This window comes from Arachis ipaensis, chromosome B5 (genome assembly GCF_059453495.1).
Source record: "Arachis ipaensis isolate K30076 ecotype BB chromosome B5, ASM5945349v1, whole genome shotgun sequence".
Lineage (NCBI taxonomy): Eukaryota > Viridiplantae > Streptophyta > Magnoliopsida > Fabales > Fabaceae > Arachis > Arachis ipaensis.
The window spans coordinates 115,935,354-115,945,391 of NC_142440.1; the positions used below are offsets into that span (position 1 = coordinate 115,935,354).

General features: G+C 35.4%; 1 non-coding gene across 1 annotated transcript; it reads right to left on the reverse strand.

Annotated features, from left to right (window-relative positions):
- Nucleotides 1–1,892: 1,892 nt before the first annotated feature.
- Nucleotides 1,893–2,000, reverse strand: LOC148565470 (small nucleolar RNA R71). Its single transcript, XR_015885504.1, has one exon. It is a non-coding gene; the product is annotated as a small nucleolar RNA R71 (small nucleolar RNA).
- Nucleotides 2,001–10,038: the final 8,038 nt, after the last annotated feature.

Sequence of the window (10,038 nt, forward strand, 5' to 3'; positions counted from 1 at the left end):
TATGTTTCTTGTTTGAGTCTAGTGTCAATTTTCAAGTTTGGTGTCAATTGCATTCTTTTATTTTTCTTAAAAATTTTTCGAAAATTCATGCATGATGTTCTTCATGATCTTCAAGTTGTTCTTGATAAGTCTTTTTGTTTGATCTTTAAAATTTCTTGTTTTGTGTCTTTTCTTGTTTTTCATATGCATTCTTGAATTCTTAGTGTCTAAATATTAAAAATTTCTAAGTTTGGTATCTTGCATGTTTTCTTTTATTAATTTTTTTTTCAAAAATACATACTTGATGTTCATCACGATCTTCAAAGTGTTCTTGGTGTTCATCTTTGCATTCAAAGTGTTCTTGCATGTTTCCTTTGTTTTGATCCAAAATTTTTATGTCTTGAGTCTTTTTGATGTTTTTCTCTTTCCTTATTAAAATTCAAAAATAAAAAAATATCTTTTCCTTATTTTACTCCTAATTTTCGAAAATTGCATTGAATTAGTCAAAGATTTTCAAAATCATATTTTTTTTAGAGTCAAATCAAATTTTCAATTTAAAAATTCTATCTTTTTCAAAAATCAAATCTTATTCAATTTTTCCTTCATATTTTCGAAAACTTTATGATTGATTTTCAAAAATCTTTTTCTTATTTTGTTTCATAATTTCAAAATCTTTACTAACAATTAATGTGATTGATTCAAAAATTTTTAAGTTTGTTACTTGCCTAGTAAGAAAGGTTCAATCTTTAAATTTTAAAATCATATCTTTTTGTTTCTTATTAGTCAAGTAATTAACTTTAATTTTCAAAATCAAATCTTTTTAAATTTCTTTTTCAAATCTTTTTCAAAATAAGTTTCAATCACATCTTTTTCAAAATCAATTTCAAAATCTTTTCTAACTTCCTATCTTTTCAAAATTTGATTTTCAAATCTTTTTCAATTAATCACTTAACTTTTTGTTTGATTTTAAAAGTTTACTATTTCAATCATATCTTTTTCAAAACTACGTAACTAATTCTCTCTCTAATTTTCGAAAATCACCTTCCTCTTTTTCAAAATTCCTTTTTAATTAACTAATTGTTTTAAATTTCAATTTAAATTAGTTTCATTTTTCCTTTTTTTTTAATTTTTGAATTCTAACCTTAATTTTAAATTAAAAACAAAAAATATTTTTATTTTAATTTATTTAATTTTCAAAAATTCTTTTCTCTCACCTCCTTCTAATTATTCATTTATCTACTAACACTTTTCTTTCTTAAAAATTCGAACCCCCTCCCTTTTTCTGTGTTCGAATTTCTTTTCTTCTTCTACTCACATAAGAGAATCTCTATCCTGTGACATAGAGAATTTCATATTTTCTTTCCTGTTCTCTTCTTTTTCATATGAGCAGGAACAAGGATAAGAACATTCTTGTTGAAGCTGATCCGGAACCTGAAAGGACTTTGAAGAGGAAGCTAAGAGAAGCTAAAACACAACACTCTAAAGAGGACTTTACAGAAATTTTCGAAAAAGAAGGAGACATGGCCGAAAATAATAACAATGCAAGGAAGATGCTTGGTGACTTTACTACACCAAATTCCAATTTACATGGAAGAAGCATCTCAATCCCTACCATTGGAGCAAACAATTTTGAGCTGAAACCTCAATTAGTTTCTTTGATGCAACAGAATTGCAAGTTTTATGGACTTCCATCAGAAGATCCTTTTCAGTTCTTAACTGAATTCTTGCAGATCTGTGATACTGTTAAGACCAATGGGGTTGATTTCGAGGTTTACAGGCTTATGCTTTTCCTGTTTGCTGTAAGAGACAGAGCTAGAATATGGTTGGACTCTCAACCTAAAGACAGCCTAAACTCTTGGGATAAGCTGGTCACGACTTTCTTAGACAAGTTCTTTCCTCCTCAAAAGCTTAGAAAGCTTAGAGTGGATGTTCAAACCTTAAGACAAAAGGAAGGTGAATCCCTCTATGAAGCTTGGGAGAGATACAAGGAACTGACCAAAAAGTGTCCTTCTGACATGCTTTCAGAATGGACCATCCTGGATATATTCTATGATAGTCTGTCTGAATTATCAAAGATGTTATTGGACCATTCTGCAGGTGGATCCATTCACCTAAAGAAAACGCCTGCAGAAGCTCAAGAACTCATTGACATGGTTGCAAATAACCAGTTTATGTACACTTATGAAAGGAATCCTGTGAGTAATGGGATGCCTCAGAGGAAGGTAGTTCTTGAAATTGATAGTCTGAATGCCATATTAGCTCAGAACAAAATATTGACTCAACAAGTCAATATGATCTCTCAGAGTCTGAATGGATTGAAGGAATCATCCAATAGTACTAAAGAGGCATCTTCTGAAGAAGAAGCTTATGATCCTGAGAACCCTGTAATAGCAGAGGTGAATTACATGGGTGAACCCTATGGAAACACCTATAATCCCTCATGGAGAAATCATTCAAATTTCTCATGGAAGGATCAACAAAAGCCTCAACAAGGCTTTAATAATGGTGGAAGAAACAGGTTTAGCAATAACAAGCCTTTTCCATCATCCACTCAGCAACAGACAAAGAATTCTGAGCAGAATCCATCTAGCTTAGCAAATATAGTCTCTGATCTATCTAAGGCTACTGTAAGTTTCATGAATGAAACAAGGTCTTCCATTAGGAATTTGGAGGTACAAGTGGGCCAACTGAGTAAAAGAGTCATTGAAATCCCTCCAAGTACTCTCCCAAGCAATACAGAAGAAAATCCAAAAAGAGAGTGCAAGGCCATAGCGTTACATGATGTGGCCGAACCCAAAGAGGAGGAGGAGAACGTGAATCCTAGTGAGGAAGACCTCCTGAGACGTTCAGTGACCAATAAGGAGTATCCCTTTGAGGAACCAAAGGAATCTGAGGCTCATCTAGAGACTATAGAGATTCCATTGAACCTCCTTCTGCCCTTCATGAGCTCTGATGAGTATTCTTCCTCTGAAGAGGATGAAGACATTACTGAAGAGCAAGTTGCTAAATACCTTGGTGCAATCATGAAGCTGAATGCCAAATTATTTGGTAATGAGACTTGGGAAGATGAACCTCCCTTACTCACCAATGAACTGAATGCATTGGATAGGCAGAAATTACCTCAAAAGAAACAGGATCCTGGCAAATTCTTAATACCCTGTACCATAGGCACCATGACCTTTGAGAAGGCTCTGTGTGATCTGGGGTCAGGAATAAACTTAATGACACTCTCTGTAATGGAGAAACTTGTGATATTTGAGGTGCAAGCTGCCAGAATCTCATTAGAGATGGCAGACAACTCAAGAAAACAGGCTTATGGACAAGTAGAGGATGTGTTAGTAAAGGTTGAAGGCCTTTACATCTCTGCTGATTTCATAATCCTAGACACTGGGAAGGATGAGGATGAATCTATCATCCTTGGAAGACCCTTCCTAGTCACAGCAAGAGCTGTGATTGATGTGGACAGAGGAGAGTTGGTCCTTCAACTGAATGAAGACAACCTTGTGTTTAAGACTCAAGGATCTCCTTCTGTAACCATGGAGAGGAAGCATGAAAAGCTTCTCTCACTGCAGAGTCAACCAAAGCCTCCACAGTCAAACTCTAAGTTTGGTGTTGGGAGGTTCCAAACTTGCTCTGATTACCTATGAGGCTCCATGAGAGCTCACTGTCAAGCTATTGACATTAAAGAAGCACTTGTTGGCAGGCAACCCAATGTTATTTAATTATATTTAATTTTATTTTTATGTTTATTTTGTGTTTTATTAGGTTGATGATCATGTGGAGTCACAAAAACTACTGAAAAATCAAAAATAGAATGAAAAATAGCATTAAAAACAACACACCCTGGAGGAGAGCAGTCTGGCGTTTAAACGCCAGAAACAAGCATCTGTCTAACGTTTAATGCCAGAAACAAGCATCTTCCTGGCGTTAAACACCAGAAACAGGCTACGTTTGGGCGTTTAACGCCAGAAACAAGCAGCAGTCTGGCGTTAAACGCCAGGATTGCACAGCAAGGGCGTTTTACACGCCTAATTGGAGCAGGGATGTTAAGTCCTTGACCCCACTGGATTTGTGGACCCCACAGGATCCCTACCACTTCTTCTCTCATCTTCACACCTTTTCATAACATTCTTCCTCAATTAACCTCCACCAATCACCTCCATTACTCCTCCAAAATCATCATACAACCCACCTACACCCACCCACTTAAATTCAAACCATCACTCCTTCCTTTTCACACATCATAACCACCTAAAACCCCCTTGACCGAACCATTCACACACCTCCATCTCCTCTATTTTCTTCTTCTTCTTCTCACTTCTTTCTTCTTTTGCTCGAGGACGAGCAAACCTTCTAAGTTTGGTGTGGTAAAAGCATTGCTTTTTGTTTTTCCATAACCATCTAGGGCACCTAAGGCCAGAGACATCCTCATTAAAGAGGACAAGCCCATCACCAAGAAAAGGATGGAGCAAACAAGAGATCATGGACCTCAACAAGAGCATGAGGAAATTCCTCATCATGAAATCCCTGAGATGCCTCAGGGGATGCACCTTCCTCCACAAAACTATTGGGAGCAAATCAACACCTCCTTAGGAGAATTAAGTTCCAACATGGGACAACTAAAGGTGGAGCATCAAGAGCACTCCATCATCCTTCATGAAATAAGAGAAGATCAAAGAGCTATGAGGGAGGAGCAACAAAGGCAAGGAAGAGACATAGAGGAGCTCAAAAGCACCATTGGTTCTTCAAGAAGAGGAAGACGCCACCCTCACTAAGGTGGATTCATTCTTTAATCTCCTTGTTCTTATTTTCCTGTTTTTCGTTTACTATGCCATATATTTTATTTATGTTTGTGTCTTTACTATATGATCATTAGTGTTTAAGTGTCTATGTCTTAAAGCTATGAATATCTTATGACTCCATCACCTCTCTTAAATGAAAACTGTTTTAAAAACAAAAGAACAAGAAGTACAGGGTTTCGAATTCATCCTTGAAATTAGTTTAATTATTTTCATGTGGTGACAATACTTTTTGTTTTCTGAATGAATGCTTGAACAGTGCATGTGCCTTTTGAAGTTGATGTTTATGAATGTTAAATATGTTGGCTCTTGAAAGAATGATGAAAAGGAGAAATGTTATTTGATGATCTGAAAAATCATAAAAATGATTCTTGAAGCAAGAAAAAGCAGTGAATACAAAAGCTTGCAGAAAAAAAAAGAGAAAAGAAAAATGGCGAAAAAAAAAAAGAAAAATCAAGCAGAAAAAGCCAAAAGCTCTTTAAACCAAAAGGCAAGAGCAAAAAAGCCAATAGCCCTTAAAACCAAAAGGCAAGGGTTATAGAAAGGATCCAAGGCTTTGAGCATCAGTGGATAGGAGGGCCTAAAGGAATAAAATCCTGTCCTAAGCGGCTGAACCAAGCTTCCCTAACCATGTGCTTGTGGCGTGAAGGTGTCAAGTGAAAACTTGAGACTGAGCGGTTAAAGTCAAGGTTCAAAGCAAAAGAAGAGTGTGCTTAAGAACCTTAGACAACTCTAATTGGGACTTTAGCAAAGCTGAGTCACAATCTGAAAAGGTTCACCCAATTATGTGTCTGTGGCATTTATGTATCCGGTGGTAATACTGGAAAACAAAGTGCTTAGGGCCACGGCCAAGACTCATAAAGTAGCTGTGTTCAAGAATCAACATACTGAACTAGGAGAATCAATAACACTATCTGAATTATGTGTTCCTATAGATGCCAATCATTCTGAACTTCAATGGATGAAGTGAGATGCCAAAACTATTCAAGAGGCAAAAAGCTACAAGTCCCGCTCATCTGATTGGAGCTAAGTATCATTGATATTTTGGAATTTATAGTATATTCTCTTCTTTTTATCCTATTTGATTTTCAGTTGCTTGGGGACAAGCAATAATTTAAGTTTGGTGTTGTGATGAGCGGATAATTTATACGCTTTTTGGCATTGTTTTTACATAGTTTTTAGAATGATTTAGTTAGTTTTTAGTATATTTTTATTAGTTTTTAAATAAAATTCACATTTCTGGACTTTACTATGAGTTTGTGTGTTTTTCTATGATTTCAGGTAATTTCTGGCTGAAATTGAGGGACTTAAGCAAAAATCAGATTCAGAGGTTAAAGAAGGACTGCAGATGCTGCTGGATTCTGACCTCCCTGCACTCAAAGTGGATTTTCTGGAGCTACAGAACTCCAAATGGCGCGCTTTCAATTGCGTTGGAAAGTAGACATCTAGAGCTTTTCCTGAGTTTAGAGGATACAAACTGGCGTTCAATGCCAGTTCTATGTTGCATTCTGGAGTTAAACGCCAGAAACAGGTTGCAAAGTGGAGTTAAACGCCAGAAACAGGTTACAAACTGGCGTTCAACTCCAAGAGAAGCCTCTACACGTGTAAATCTCAATGCTCAGCCCAAGCACACACCAAGTGGGCCCCAGAAGTGGATTTCTGCATCATTTACTCATTTCTGTAAACCCTAGTAACTAGTTTAGTATAAGTAGAATTTTTTACTATTGTATTTACATCTTTGGATTATCTTTTGATCCTTTGATCATGTTTAGGGGGATGGCCTCTCGGCCATGCCTGGACCATTATCACTTATGTATTTTCAACGGTAGAGTTTCTACACACCATAGATTAAGGTGTGGAGCTCTGCTGTTCCTCATGAATTAATACAAAGTAATATCGTTTTTCTATTCAATTCAAGCTTATTCCAATTCTAAGATATTCATTCGCACCTCAATATGAATGTGATGATCGTGATAGCCATTATCATTCCCAACCTATGAATGCGTGCCTGACAACCACTTCTGTTTTACCTTAGATTGAATGAGTATCTCTGGGATTCCTTAATCAGAATCTTCGTGGTATAAATTAGAATCCATGGACGGCCATTCTTGAGATCCGAAAAGTCTAAACCTTGTCTGTGGTATTCCGAGTAGGATCTGGGAAGGGATGGCTGCGACGAGCTTCAAACTCGCGAGTGCTGGGCGTAGTGACTGACGCAAAAGGATCAATGGATCCTATTCCAGTATGATCAAGAACCGACAGATGATTAGCCATGCAGTGACAGCGCATTGGACCATTTTCACTGAGAGGACAGGATGTAGCCATTGACAACGGTGATGCCTAACATACAGCTTGCCATAGAAAGGAGTATGAATGATTGAATGAAGATAATAGGAAAGCAGAGGTTCAGGAGGAACAAGCATCTTCATACGTTTATCTGAAATTCTCACCAATGAATTACATAAGTATCTCTATCTTTAAATTTATGTTTTATTTATCTTTTAATTATTAAATCTCCATAATCAATTGAATCCGTCTGACTGAGATTTACAAGGTGACCATAGCTTGCTTCAAGCCGATAATCTCCATGGGATCGACCCTTACTCACGTAAGGTTTATTACTTGGACGACCCAGTGCACTTGCTGGTTAGTTGTGCGAAGTTGTGATGAAGAACTAAGATTATGAACGTGCGTATTGAGTTTTTAGCGCCGTTACCAAGGAATGGAACCGTCACGATTTCTGTGCACCAGTGCTATGTGAGCAAGAGGTCGGAAAGAATAAGGCTTCTAAGAAGAAGAACGATTTTTTTTTAGATTTTCTCCTTTTCTAACTTTCGAATTCTGGACAAATGCCAAGTATGTAGTGGTGGCTAATTTTTCAATTTGAAAAGCTACAACACTTTCAAATTATCAGTCCATTACTACTCAATTGCCAGCAACTCATAATGACATAAACAATGAGCCCAATTTTTTTTTAAAAAATATAGTCATCCAAAAAGGGTTTAAATATCAAAAGATAATAGCAATAATAAGTCAACACCTTCATGCATAAGATGATTAAATGAAAAACTTAAACAATGAGCCCAAAATGCCTTAGCCAGATGATGTAAAGCTAACCGATCATTTATATAAAATCTCTTATCTATCTGCAAGACAAAACTAGAGACAAATAATTAGACCAAAAAAATTAATTTAAATAAGAAAACAAATAATTTCTAGAGTAACTCTAAGCTTGTAAAATCTCTCTTCAACCAAAGGTTTGGTAAAAATATCAGTTAATTGATCTTTAGATTTAACAAATTAAAAAATGTCAATATTTCTAGGTGGACATGTTTTCTAATATAATGGTATTTAACTTCAATGTATTTTGTTGTAGAGTGCAAACAGGATTTTTAAAAATGTTAATGGTACTTATATTGTCACACATTAAAGGAATATTGGAAGCATTCAACTTGTAGTCAGCTAATTGAATTTTTAACCAAAGAACTTGAAATCAAGAAAGAGAGGCAATAATATACTTATCCTTTGCAGCGGGCAACAGCACTATTCCTTGTTTCTTACTGGTCAACACATTGAGAGCATTACCAATAGTGCAGAAAATATCACTGGTTCTTCTCTTATATACTCTATCACTTGCAAAATCAGCATCCGAATAACCAACCAAATTGATATATTTTGATTTAGGATACCACAACTCATAATATGTAGTGCTAAGGATATATCGAATGATTCTCCTTATTGTACTCAAATGGGATTCTTTAGGTTAGAATTGAAATGTGAACATAGTCCCATGATGAAGATTATGTCAGTTCTTAAGGCTTAGAGCTTCCTCAATGTTATTAGGCTCAATAGTTAAAATGACAGCCAAATTACTTTAATCTAGATTTTTCAATGTTGATTTTGTAACTCTTCCTAATGATAGATTTCCAATAATAAATTCAAGTAGATAATTCTTATGGAATATCTATTCTCTGGGTTTCGTCTACTAGGCACTAGCTGTACCAGAATCTAAGGCTTCAATGTTTCCTTAAGTTGGACTTCAGCAGAAGCAGGGGATGAAATAGAATTGTCTCCTACAGGATTGTCTTTTGCAAAATTATCTGGCTTAGGTTGTAGTCATCCTGTCTTTTCTTGATTGTTTGATGAATTAGTTGTCATTCCGTTAAGATCTTCTGTGATTTCATATATTGCAATAATTTTGTCCTTTCAATCATCTCCAAAAGTTACAAATTCTCCATCATACTTATTGACGTTGACGAAGAAAGTTGACTTTTCTATCAATTGCCTTGGACATTTAACATTAAGATACCCACTTTTTCTTTTTTTCTTTTGGATGTAAGGCAAACTTGCATCGTCTTTTATGAAGGTTTTGATATCCAAATTTATTTGGATCCTTTTATGTTAATTCTTCTTGGTTGTCCAAAAGTATTAGAATCATGAACAATTTTATATAGTTTATCACCCAGTAATTTTTCAAAAATAAAGCATTGAGGGCTTGAATGACCATATCTATTAAACTTGTAACAACAATTTCTCTTTTCTGATTTTTTAGTGTTATATGAGGTTTGAGACCTTTGAGATTTGGAAGTGAAAATATTAGATTTTTTGTTATTAGTTTTAAAAATTATAGCACTTCCTTCACAATAACTAAGACCAGTTTTTTCATAAGATGGTATTTGATAAGCTATTAATTTGTCTAAGTTATTAAAAATTTAAACAAATTTAGTTAAATCATGATTAAGACTTTTAATCCTCTCATGTAATATCTCATTTTCAATAGTAAAATCCTCTAAAAAAAACCGAATGCCTTTCTTTAAATGTTTCAAGTTTAGATTTTAAAGGCTTATTTTCAGGAGGGTGTACAACCTCCAAGGCATATCATGATTGAAGACTTGGAAGAGGTTAATCAAGAGATGGAGATTAAAGAAGAAGAAGCACAACCTCCCATGAACTTGGTAAGCAAAGAAGAAGAGATTGAATTGGAAGAAAGCTACCAAGAGGAAGAGGTTGAAATTGAAGAAGCTTACAAAGAGGTGGAAGCTATCAAGAAAGAACACACAGGAGTGGAGCTTGAAATCCCCTTGCCAAAGTTGTTGGAGACCCCTCCACCTAAGTTGCCATCATCCTTCACAACATTCAAGTGGGTAAAATTCATATCCCTTAGCTTTCTCATTCCACTTGAATATGGTTTACTTGAGACAGATAGTCAGCTTAAAGCTCTTTGTGACTTTAAGAGCAAGAGGGAGATGGTTAGTGGTTG